Source organism: Lissotriton helveticus, chromosome 11 (genome assembly GCF_964261635.1).
Source record: "Lissotriton helveticus chromosome 11, aLisHel1.1, whole genome shotgun sequence".
NCBI classification, from domain to species: domain Eukaryota; kingdom Metazoa; phylum Chordata; class Amphibia; order Caudata; family Salamandridae; genus Lissotriton; species Lissotriton helveticus.
Window position 1 is genome coordinate 1,205,841,503 of NC_136072.1, and position 13,563 is coordinate 1,205,855,065.

At 46.1% G+C, this 13,563-nt stretch overlaps 1 protein-coding gene across 1 annotated transcript in view; it reads left to right on the forward strand.

Moving 5' to 3' along the window:
- Nucleotides 1–386: 386 nt before the first annotated feature.
- Nucleotides 387–13,563, forward strand: part of LOC144792835 (uncharacterized) — a 148,290-nt gene continuing 135,113 nt past the window's right edge. Inside the window, exon 1 of the mRNA XM_078668032.1 lies at nucleotides 387–589. The gene's annotated coding sequence lies outside the window, so the exon portion shown is untranslated. The remainder of the gene's footprint in view (nucleotides 590–13,563) is intronic.

A 13,563-nucleotide genomic window follows, 5' to 3' on the forward strand; every position in this document is an offset into this window, starting at 1 on the left:
GAGCTGGTTTTTGTACAGTGCCATTTACGAACTGAGGAGGACACAAAAGTCTGACACCTGTTCTCACAAGATGGTGTCATGAGTTGTATATGACATGTATGATTGATGGGTACAGTTCGCAAATGAGAAGTTGCATAACCAGTATGTGTTTTTATTATTAATACAACTGCGGCCAACAACGACCATCACTAATAACCGGTACTGTTGGCTGACTTTATTCCAAGAATGGCAAACGGGCATTCAGGGGGAGGAGAGGCCGGGGAGTTGCTGTTGGGTACCCACGGAATGGGTACGTGCGAGGGTTATCACCCCTCCCTGGGCCTCCCATCCTCCTCCTGAGACAGGAGCGGGGGAGGCTGCACCCTTTGCCTTGCACTCTGGCCGCGGAGCGCAGTGCTGGGAGGAGAGACCTGTTACTTGCATGAGTTCTCACGGCGTCCAGGCTGCTTCTCGTGTGTGGCCGAGTTTGGTCCTTCCCAAACCTCCCTGAACTTGAAACTGTAGCAGCTTTCCATCGCCTGGGACCTTTGGGAAGACGGCGCAGCTGAGGAGGCGGGGGTTCCACTCGGGCTCTTGGTGGCCGTTTGCTGTAAGTTCCCTGCTCATCTCCGGTGGTGGTCCCCCTGTTCGCCAACAGACAGGGAAGCCCTGGCTGCTGCCGCGGTATCAAGCCCCTGAAGCCCGTTATCTCACGTTTGACGGAGCTGGAGGCAAACTCAGGAGGCGCGGGGTGGGATGTAAATATGAGGTGACATTTTATAGCTGAGCTGAGGTTGCAAGAGAATGTTCTCAGACAGGAAACCTCTCCCAACGCAAACCCTTTATTGTCATGTGAGGATGTTTACAGCCCCGTTTCTAACTCTAAATATGAACACACTTCGTAAGAGAAAAAAGTATATCGATCCTTTCTTTGTTTGAAAGACTTCGGCCGCGTTATGAGCTGAAGCGCTTAGAATCCACGCCAGGGTAGTAAAAAAATATTATTTGAAAATGAATCATTTTCAGTATATAATGCTTGATCTTCTGAACAAAAAGTACGAAAACTTTCTAGCTCTCGCTTGTGTGCAGGAAGCACACTTTCTCCTCTCATGGAAATTGTTAGGAGTGAGCTGAGCAGGTAATAATAATGTCTTTAGATTTCTGGTGTATGTTGAAGCTGTGAGTAGTGCCATTTTGAATTAAAAAAAGTAGACAAAAATGAAGAAAAGTTAAAGTACCCTATGAAAAAATTGAAATTGGGTTAGAGAGGTATTCAATTCAATTCAATGGAGACTTTATTTCGGTTTTGTTTCAAACCACAAAAGTGCACATATAAAATACATTGAACATTTCATATTTAAAAATCACATTTATAAACAAACATTATATACATATTAATGAGTAAGTAGGCAAAATCAGCAATAACATGCAGTTAATACTGTGTTTACAACATGATATAAATTCTTTCAGTACTTGAGCTCAACATCCATCAAAGGTGTAGAATCACTGGTCCAGGCAATTTCTTAATTTAACAGTTAATTTTTAAAATTCTATTACTTGAAGAACACTGTCACTGTGCAAAAGCTGTAAATACATAAGTGCTGGTCTTATTTGATTAAAATTTAGTTTCTTTAAAAGAGCAACAAGGTAACATCTACGTGGGTATTCATAAAACCTACATAAAATGGAGCATATCCTGTGGAGACTTCCCGTCGCAGCCACAGGGAGCAACAGTTTTATTAAAAATATCCGACTTAGGTCTAATTAAAAGATGATGAAAAATATTGAACCTAAATCTCGTCAGCAAAAACTTTTCATGAGAAGTGAAGGTACATGTTAGGTATAGTTCCATGGTGTCACAGGTTTTCAACATAACATATTTCCTAACATTAGGTTTCATGAGCTCTTCCCCTTCTCTTTGGGCCCTCCTGTCCATATGAAAAGCCCGCTTAATTGCTGTCACATCTCCCTTTACAATCCCGCATGGATTTTCAAACAGATTCGAACATCCAAGCCTCAGAAAGCAGGATTTCAGGTATTTTAGCCAGGGCACACACATTGAGTTATCCTGGGACACAAGATCTTTCACAATCAAGTGGGTAAGCAGAGTATCTTGGTTTAACCACAGTTTTACCCAACATGTCAGTGGTCTTAGCGCAAATATATCAGATAGGTACTGTGTCCCCAGTTCTTCGTGTACCTCTAAATTTGATGTGCTGGCTGGGACACACAGGAGACGTTTTAAAAAGTTGTTTTCAGTGACCTGTAACTGATCACCTCTTACATAACCCCATAACTCACTACCATATACAGCGGTAGCTATTGATTTTGCATTATAAAGTTTCATCATTGCAATATTTGGCTTCTTCCCCAGTTTTGCGGCAAAATTAAAAATAGAGGCATTTACTCTTGTCATTTCCCCTTTCTTTCTTGCCAAATGAGGGCCCCAGCTGAGCTTTGTGTCAAATACGACACCTAAATATGAAAATGTTTGAGTGATGGGGATCAGAACATCATCTAATTTAAAAATAAAATTATTTTTCGGTTGTCGGCCAACATGCATTATATATGATTTAGAATTGTTGACCAAAAGGTCTCTGTTGGTCATAAAAGTATTAAAAGCATTCAAAAGTGCCTGGAGACCCTTTTCCGTTCTAGAAATTAAAACCGCATCGTCTGCGTATAAAGGTACAGGAATACCCCGCCGACCGACTCTAGGGCAATCTGATTGTACCTCCTGTAGTGCTGCATCTAAATCGTTAATATAAAAATTAAAAAGAAATGGAGCTAGGATGCAACCCTGGCGCACTCCCTTTTTGATGTTAAAATTACCAGTGGTTTCCCCATTTGTTGTGTACCTAACATTTGCACTGGTGTTACTGTGCAAGTCCACCAGAAAATCCACAATCCCTGTGTCCACACCTTTTTCCCGCATGGTCTGCCATAGCCTACCCCTGTTGACACAGTCGAAGGCTGATGACAGATCAATGAAGGCGAGGTGAACGGCTCCCTTCTGCACAACAGTATATTTGCTCAGTATGAGGAAGAGATTGAGGCACTGGGTTATGGTGGAACGGCCACTGCAGAAGCCATATTGGGAGATGGACATAATATTATTGTCAGACGTCCAACTCGATATACGCTGCAGTAAGATCCTCCCCATGATCTTAACCATTGAATCTATTAGTGAGATCGGGCGATAACAAAGAGGACTGCCCTTGTCTCCTTTCTTAAACACAGGGACAATTGTTGATAAACCCCAGGACAGGGGACAACCCACTATAGCAGCTGCATTGAATACAGCTACCAAGATGGGTGCCCAAAAACCAGGGTCTGATTTATAAAGATCCGGTGGAATTCCATCAGGTCCTGGGGCCTTCCTAGCTGTAAGTCCTTCTATGGCATCCGTGACCTCACTTTTATCAAATTTTATTATACTTCCCCTAGCATAAGGTAAAACATCAACTATTACAGGGTCCACTGAATGATACAGTCTTTTAAAATGAGATTCCCACTCCTCCCTTGTTATGCAGCACTCTATTCCATCACCCGGATCGTCCGCCAGGAACTGTCTTTTAACTAGCGCCCAGAATTTAGTGCTACAATTTAAGGTGGAGGGGTCAAGTATTTCATCCCAAGCCTCTTTTCTTAAAAACTCCTTGCGGGAAGCAATAACAGACTTGTATTCTTTCCGACACATTTTTACACCCTCCTGATTTCTCGGGGTAACTGACAGGGCAGTCCTGAGATTACGTGCAGCTTTAGAGCAATCGTGATTAAACCACCTGGGACCCCCTTTCACCAGGTTCTTTGCGGGGGCCGTCATCATTTCTGACACCTTCTCCGCCAGATTCTGATATGCAATAAGTACCTGCCTAGGGTCTCCCCACTCATGTGTACAATTCTTAATATCTTCAGTACATTTCTCCACGATGTTTTTGTAAAGAAGATCTGGGGTAACCATTGACCATTTAAGTCGCCGCCTCCAATCTGTTGTACACAGCCTACCTGAGGTGTGGTACTGCTTTCCCTTGTTGACCCAAGGTCCTTTCAAACGAATTATAAGAGGGTTATGGTCACTAAATTCGCTTTGCTCAATACTGAACGAATCCAGAAAAGTCTGCATCGTCAATGAGACTAACATATGATCAATGAAAGTGCCCCTGCCATGCCCTTTGAAAATGGGAATATCAAAACATTTTGACGGGTCCCTAAGTGTCATAGCCAATGAGAGGTCAAAGTTATTCATTAGGTCATTACAAAATTCCCCATCCACTGTATGTTCCATGTGTAAACCTTCCAGGCGTTCACAAAATAAGTCTGATAAACATTTCTTCAAAGGATCACCGCAAGGATGCACATTAAAATCTCCCATAATCATAAGGTTATGACTAAAATCTTTCATAGAAGTAGTAATAAAAGCATTTAGTACAGATATTTGATTAGAGCCTTCACTATCGTTGGTTGCATTATAAAAGTTCACCAAACCAGCCCGACAGTTTTCTCCATATAAAACCAAGCCCGCCACTCAACATCATCTCCTACGCTCAACATCATCTCCTACGCCGACGACACCCAGCTGATCCTCTCCCTCACCAACGACCCCGCCACCGCCAGAGCCAACCTGCACGAAGGGATGAAAGACGTAGCCGAATGGATGACGAACAGCCGCCTGAAACTGAACTCAGACAAGACTGAAGTCCTCATCCTGGGCTCCTCGCCCTCCGCCTGGGACAACTCCTGGTGACCCCCGGCCCTGGGCACCGCTCCCAAACCAACCGACCACGCACGCAACCTGGGCTTCATCCTGGACTCCTCCCTCTCCATGACCAGACAAGTCAACGCCGTCTCCTCGTCGTGCTTCAACATCCTGCGCATGCTACGTAAGATCTTCTGGTGGATCCCTACCGGGACCAGGAAGATGGTCACCCAGGCCCTCGTCACCAGCCGACTGGACTACGGCAACTCCCTCTACGCCGGAACCACTGCCAAACTCCAGAAGAGACTCCAACGAATCCAGAACGCCTGAGCAAGACTCATCCTCGACATCCCCCGACACAGCCACATCTCCGGACCCCTGAGAGACCTGCACTGGCTCCCGGTCAACAAGATAATCACCTTCCGGCTCCTCACCCACGCACACAAAGCCTTACACAACCAAGGCCCAGGATACCTCAACAGCCGCCTCAACTTCTACAATCCCACACGCCAGCTTCGATCGACCGGCCACGCCCTCGCCGCCATCCCCCGCATCCGAAGAGCCACCACAGGAGGAAGGTCCTTCTCCTACCTGGCCGCCAAGACTTGGAACTCCCTCCCGACACACCCCCGCCTGACCCAAGACCACCTCGCCTTCAGGAAACAGCTCAAGACCTGGCTGTTCGAGCAGTAGCGGACCCCCCCTCCCCAAGCGCCTTGAGACCCTCCGTGTGAGTAGTGCGCTATATAAATGCTTTGATTGATTGACTCCAGTATACTGAAATTCAATTCTACGCATTTTACAAGGGAGTAGAATGGAAACAAAAATCACAAGTCTGCCCTTTGGTCTGCCTCTAGATGATGGAGTGGCTGGCACATAAAAAGCCTTGTACCCTTCCAGGAAAGAATCACACTCCACCAGCCAGGTTTCTTGTAGACAGATGACCTTAAATTGTTTGATGTAGTTAACCCAGTTCTCATCAGCCATTTTGGCAGCCAAACCCGCAATGTTCCATGAAACAACAAAACAACCAGATTCTATGTCCGGTAAATTATCTACGAGTATAGGTTCTCCTGAGGCCACAGTGCCCTGAGCCGCAGGTACCTCCCGTCAATCACACATCTCTAGACCCGACAGAGCATCATACCTATTCTGTGTGTTGACATTATATCCATGATGGTAGCGTCCCGCACTAGTAGTCATATTGTGGATTTCATTCATGTTTACAGGCCCACATGGATTAGTGATGTTATATATAAGTTGTGTATCCATGGCTGGGGTCTGTGGATCAAATACCCGCCTAGTCATCCTTTGTTGGGGGGTAGGTTTGCACAGATGTGCGTAAAAGTACCCCAGAGGGCGCACACAAATACTGTTCTCATTATATACTAGTGAAGATGCTCTTAAGAGGACAGTTGCCACATGTTGTGGATGTTTAAAATTTACAACAATGCAATCCCCAGTTTCTAACTTTTTGGACGGGCCCACCCAGTTCACCCTCCTTACTGCCACTATCTGATCTGAATAGTGAGTAGGAAAGCCACAATTTTTATTAAGCCAAGCTACTGTCTTATTTTTCAGTGAGGCGTGGGATTCATCATATGGTGATGCGGGGTGTGTGCCACAAGATGGAACATTGGTCAATACCGCCACAAACGGTGCACAATCAGGGGGTAGGTTCAAGTATCAGTTATTCCTGGGGGGCCTTGGAACTAGTCCACTTCGTGTGGCTAGAATGGGTTGTGTCAGCAAGGCAGGTACAGCTGGGGCGACGGGGGTACTTAATGCCTCATTCACAGTAGAGACTACTGCAACAGTACTGGGAGTGTTCTGATGGTCTTTAGTGTTCGCCACTTTCTGCACTCTTCCCCCATCCTCAGTTCTACCACTGGTGGGTACAGCCAAGTGTGCGGACACTAGGCCGCCCAACCTAGCCACCTCCGGGGCCAGTGTCTCTATCTGAATAGTCAGTGGTTTAATAATCTCCTCTAATTTCGATACAAATTTAACCTCTAGATTTTTAATAAGAGAGGCAAACTGTTCGGTATTTAAGTTAAGTCCACTATCATTATTTCCTGTGAACACAAAGGGGTTTAAGACAAGGCTATTACTATCTTTCCCATCCAAATCCTTTTTTTTAGTGTTATGTTTTCTCCCCCGTTTTTGATGTGTTATCCTGCAGTTTCGCATCGCCTGTTTCCTCGCTTGTCAGGGCGTGTTGTACTGTATGTACCTCAACAGTCACAGTAGTGGGCGTCTGCGGATCTGCTCTGGCGACTCCACTCATATTTGCCTCAACATCTGAGGTCATCCTTTGTGGAGACAACTCTGGCAATTCCATTGTCAGAGTCCCCTTACCTAGTGAAGCACGTCTATTGTTGTTAATCTGATTTACTTTCTTCACCATATAATTGTCGATGGAACCGGGGCCTATTACAGATTTATCATTTTTGGATTTAGACATCTTATATCAGATCGTATAAAAGTCACTACTTGCTACTCACTCATGTGAAATACACCCGGATAAAATAAAATAAAGTCTCACTTGGATAGTTCACGAATATGTACCAGATAAAAAGATGTAGGGTCCCTGGCCCAGCCCAGTCTCCTCAGGCCTTTGAGGGCCCGCCCTTTGCCCGGGCTTAGCCGAGGGCGCTCCCGCGTGCGACTCGCGTGGCGAGAGGCGTTCCTCGCTTATCAGGCGCCTACGGGCGCGAAGGTGGCATCAGGGACGTGATTCGGCCGCCTGGGCACCTGGGAGGTGCAGCCCAGACCCCCCGGTGGCTGCAGGCATTGTGAGAGGCAGCGGTTCCCCTCACGGCGCTTCCCCGGTCCAAGCAGCAGCAGCCTTTGCCCTCACGGCGGGTAAGTGTAGAAGTTAAATGTCCCCCTGAGCGCTCGGCGCTAATCGCTTATCAGGCACCTCCGGGCGCGAAGGTGGCGTCAGGGACGTTACTCGGCCGCCGGGGCACCTGGGAGGTGCAGCCCAGACCTCCCGGTGGCTGCAGGCGTTGTGAGAGGCAGCCGTTCCCCTCACGGCGCTTCTCCAGTCCAAGCAGCAGCAGCCGTTGCCCTCACGGCGGGTAAGTGTAGAAGTTAAATGGATTAGAGAGGTAAATTTCGGAGTTACAGTAAGGTATGGCTTGAGATTGCTATACGATAAGAAATGGGTTGGGTGTCCTGATGGGTTTAGGATTGGGCTAAAAGTTAAGTATGGCGTACGTGAGTGTTTTTGATGTAGGTTAAGTTTAGTGGTTTAGAATGTGGGATGTTGTTATGGTTACTGTTGGGATTGGGTTATGGTTTTAGATTATTTATATAGTTAAGGTTAGATGAAGGGCTCAGTTGGCGTAAGAGTAATGGAAGGTGTAACTGATGGTCAGGGTTGAAGTAGGGTTTAGTATTAGGATTGGATGGAGGTTGGGTAAGGTATGGGTTAAAGGTTAGGTTAGATTAAGGGACTGGGTTAGGGTTGGAGTAGTAAAAGTATAGGTGTAAGAAGGAGGTGCAGGAGTAAGGTGGCATTTGGATATGGGGGTTGTTTTCCCCTTGTAAAATGGCAGAAACAAAGGGTCTGATCTATCAACAAATGTTACCCATTCTTTGTCTTTCAGAAACTTTTATAGTACATGTGGGCCATAATGCTGTAAGGGGATCATTTAGGATTGAAGAAGGGTTAACACTTGGTGAACAGGATTTGAACCCTCTCTCCCCTCATCCACCTTCTCCTTTTGCCTTGACTTCAATGTCTGATCTTCTCTCAACCATAACAGTACTGCCGTTGTCCTAAGCTCATCCTTTCTCATGCCTTGCTCGCTTACCGCCAACTTACTGCAAGTGACTGGTGCTCCTTTCTCTTGTGTGGCATCTTTTATTGTGAGAAGCCTTGGAGAGACAAAACATATACAGAGAAAGCTCACTGCCAGCTTCCTGCAGCCATCTCTCACTAGACACAGCGGTGAGGCCCTGCACCCAGATGCACCCCGTTGCAATAAGTTGCAGCTTCCTGCAGTCTCTGTCAGGGCTACTCCCTGTAGACAAGAGCAGTTCTCTGCATCTAAAGAATATCTTTATAGACTTAGCCTGCCATAGCCACTGGCAGCACCATCCATGTCTATTGACAGACAGCTTCCTGCTGACAGAGGTGCAACTCCCTGCAGGCAAAGGCTTCTCCAGTCAGCCAACTAAATTGCAGATCTGAGACACCAGGCGCAGTACCTACGGATAGAGCAATAGGTAGGGCCTTATTGATAACGGGTCGGTTCCCTGCAGATAGAAACAAACTCAGCCACCCTCACAAAAGAGCTTTACATGTACAATTACAACACAATATAATATTGAGGTCCCATCACAGAGAGTCAGATATGGACAGCTCTGAGCATGCTCTCGCCTCCCTATAGACAAAACGCTGCAGTGGTAGAAATCAGCAGTTGATTGTCCGACCTCGGCCTCCTAGAGTCTCCTTTAAGTGGGATGAAAAAACTGGAGGGGGGTCTCCCAAAGGGGCGTGGCCAATGTAATTAAGGACGTGGCTTAAAATGCGTAATCTAAAAATCAGTGCTTAGCCCGACTTGTATTTTGATTCTGCCATTGCATCCAGATATGATCCGAGTATCATCATACCTACAAGCCAGGATAATGTGCAGCATGACTAGCCACAATCTTACATTTTTAAAGCTTGATCATGTATTTTGTGACAGTCTTTTTGTATAGGTTTTCTTTTAAGAACTATTCTATCAATACATGTCAACTTTTATGATTCTTAAGAATCAAATAAAGTTACTTTGACTGACTTGACTGACTAACTAACTACTTATACGGTCCCAAAGGCGAGACCTATTGGCTATGCCAATGCTTGTTTTTATTCTCGTTTGTTTTTAGAATTTTGTATTTAAATTGTGAATTTTTTGCCTTTTTGCTTTTTTATGTAAATGATAAAAAGCGGTACTTTCGAAAGGCACAATTCTTTCGTATGTATTTTATCATTATGGTGTGTTACTTGTTACTGAGTATCTTTTATGGTTTAAACTAAACCGAAATAAAAATTTTATTGAATTGAATTGTTAAGGTTTTGTGTGGAATAAAATGTAATCACTAAGACTGAGCTTCACCCTTTACCTAAACCTGATGTGCTCATTGGCACTTTAGAGCTGCTAAGTACCTGTGTACACTTGACTTCACTTCAGGCTACTGGCAGATTACCCTCACTGAAGGAGCAAAGGAGAGATCCCCATTCTCCACACCCGAGGGGCATTATCAGTTCACAGTAATGCCCTTTGGTTTAAAGACTCGCCCTGCCACCTTCCAAAGGCTGATCAACAGTGTGCTCTCTGGGTTGGAGCAGTCAGTGCAGCTAATCTGGATGATATAGGTGTGCGCAGTTCCATCTGGGAGGTCCACTTGTCCCACCTGAAGGAAGTGTTTCAGGAACTGCAGAAGGCAGACCTGACTGTGAAGGCTGAAAGTGCCAAACAGGGCAGTGTTCTGTGGTGTACCTCAGCCACCTGGTAGGTTGAGACCATGTACAACCTCTCCAGGCCAAAATCGAAATCATTTTGGGTTGGGCAGCTCCTACTATCAGGACACATGTCAGGGCATCCCTTGGCCTGACTGGGAACTACAGGAGATTTGTTCAGAACTATGGGACTATTGTGGACAGCCTGACAGAACTCACTTCAAAGAATTGCTGAAGAAAGTCATTGGGACTCCAGAGTGCCAGAAGGCCTATGACACTCTGAAATATGCTATGTGTTCAACACCAGTGTTGGTGGGTCCTAACTACATAATAGGAATGTGTGGTTCAGACAAATGCATCAGAACAAGGGAGTGGGGTAGTGTTGGGACAAGTAAATGAATAGGGCCTTGATCAACCAGTTGCCTTTATTAGTAGGTGACTTATCCCCAGAGAACAAAGATGGAGTGCCGTTGAGAGGGAAGCCTATGTTGTGGTTTGGTCCCTGAAGAAGTTGAGGCCATATCTGTTTGGCACTCACTTCAGGAAAGCTGCCAAAACCAACAGTGGAACAACTGATGTCCCTCCCTCCTAAGACCTCTGCAACAAACTCAGCTCCTTCTTTCACCTCAAGAACAAGATGCTCTACGACAACTTCAATGACCGAGACCATGACACCGCCTCAACCCCCTCCAATGAAGCCATACAACAGACCCTTCTCACCTGGAGCCCTCTCACCACAGAAGACACCTTAAATACAATGAAGAGCATTCACTCCGGAGCACCTACTGACCCCTGCCGGCTGCATATCTACCACACTGCCATCGCACCCGAGCTCTGCTGTACTATCAACTGCTCCCTCGAGACCGCCACATTCCCAGATGACTGGAAACACACCAAATCACACCCTTATAAAGAAGCCCTCTGTAGACCTTATGGATCTCAAAACCTCAGGCCTATGTCTCTGCTCCCTTTAACCACCAAAGTCATTGAAAAAGCCATCAAAACCCAGCTAGCACACTCCATAAAAACAACAGCATCCTAGAAAACCTCTCAATCCAGATTCTGCAGCAACCACAGCACCAACACTGACCTCATCACTGCAACCGACGAATTCCGCGCCCTCCTCAACCATGGCCACATGGCAGCCCTCACACTCCTGGACCTATCAACAACTGTTACCCCTTCTCCCACCACGCACTAGCCACCAGGCTCCAAGACACCAGCATCCGAGGAATAGCATTAGACTGGATATGATCGTTCCTCTCAGGCAGAACGGAGAATAAGACGCTCACCCTTCCTCTCAGAAATGACAGAGATCAGATGCGGAGTACCTCAAGTATCCTCCCTCAGCCCCACACTCTTCAACGTCTAGATGGCCCCCCCTTGCAACCACCATCAGAAACCATGGACTCAAACTTGCCTCCTATGTCGATGACACTCAGATCGTCCTCTCCCTGACCAAGGAACCCGGTGTCACCAGGTGCAATTTCTAACAAGGGATGAAAGCTGTTACGACACGGATGTTTAACAGCTGCCTGAAGCTCAACATGAAGGAAACAGAATTCCTCAGACTCAGTGCCACCCCTCCACATGAATAACACCTAGTGGCCCCCGCCCTTGGAAATCCAGCTACTCCAACGGACCATGCACAAAACCTGGCATCATCCTCAACTTTTCACTCACCATGAATCACCAGATCAACACTGTATCCTTTGCATGCTTTAATACCCTACTCATACATTGGAAGACGTTCAAGTGGATCCCCGACTCCAGGAAACCATCACCCAAGCACTCATCACCAGCAGACGGGACTACAGAAACACTCTCTATACCGGGGTCAACAAAAAACTCTTCCACAATCTCCAGACCATCCAGAACACCACAGCCAGACTTATCCTCGACACCCGTCAACATGACCACATCACCCAACACCTCTGCAACCTCCACTGGCTCTCCGTCAAAAGAAGATTACCTTCAAACTGCTCACACAAGCTTACAAGCCCTCTAAAACACCGGACCCAAATACCTCAATTACCTAATCTCCTTCCATGCCCCCAAGAGAAACCTCCGCTCAGCCGAACTTGCTTTATCCACCGTCCCTTGTTTCTACAAAACCTCCTCGCATCAAGACCTGGAATTAACTTTCTCTTCACCTCCAACTTAACCCGACACTGCACCAATTCAGAAAAGACCTCAAGTTCTGGCTCGTCAGATGACCTCAATGGAGCAAATTACACCCCCCCCTCCTTCAGTGCCTTGAGACACTCACGGGCGAGTAGTGCACTCTATAAAACTCTGATTGATTGACTGATTGACTTCCGTGTTCAAAATGACGACAGACCTCTCAGATGGCTCATGCAAATGACGGGGGGATCCTAAACTGTTGTGGTGGTTCATCTCCCTACAGGAGATGGACCTTACTGTGGAACACACACCTGAGACTGCTCATGCCAATGCAGATGGGCTTTCCAATTTCTTTGACTTAGTTGATAAGGACTACCAGGGAGTAGGTTAGTTACCCATCACCCTTCGTTTGGTGGGGGATCTGTGAGAAAGGCATCCTTTTGCCCTGATCACCTACAGTTGTTTGCTCTGTACTGGTGGTAACCGACTCTGACTGTATTATGGACTCTAATCTAAAAAGGATATACATATAAGCTGTAATTATAATTGGTACGGACACCCTAGCTGTAAGTCCCTAGGATATAATTGGGCATGAAGGTTTAGAGGCCCAAAAATGTGCAGAACTGTGTTGCCTGCTGTCGACTTTGGATTTAAAAGGTACTTCAAAGTCTCAAACTCCCTTATTTGTACATATAGGTCTCCCCTAATATCTCCCCTAGGTACCACGGGTATGGAGCATTGAAACTGTAAGCAGGGACATTATATGTTTTATAAGCCCTGGTGAGGCAAAAAAGACCTATTTAATTTTCCCCATTGTAGTGAAAGGTTCCATATGTGGTTGGGGCGTTATTACTCGTGGTACGTCAATACTTAACACCACTAGTAATCCACTTTCCAACACCTGCTCTCTCCTTGATCTGCTATTTCCTGATAGACTCATTCAGCCAGCCAGGTACTCTAAACTTGTATAGGCAGAGTTTGTGGAGTTTCTCTACTTTGAACTCCGTGAAGTGACAAACAAACTCGGTGGAGTTCCTCAAGCAGAGGAGTGCAGCATGAACTACTGTTTGCTCTGGTCGGCCTGCGCTCTGGTAGGACAGAGAGTAGAAAACTCTGAAAACTCCGCGAATGGAGTGGAGTTTACAGCCCAAGCCTAGGTCTTGTACCCTTCACTATGGTATACTTCAAAGTTCATCACTTAGCCCAAATGTTTTCAACCCACAAATGACCCTGTTGGCAAGTATATCCAAGCCCACGACGTTGCCAGATTATTTTATTGTGACTCCATTCAACTTACACTCTCTCT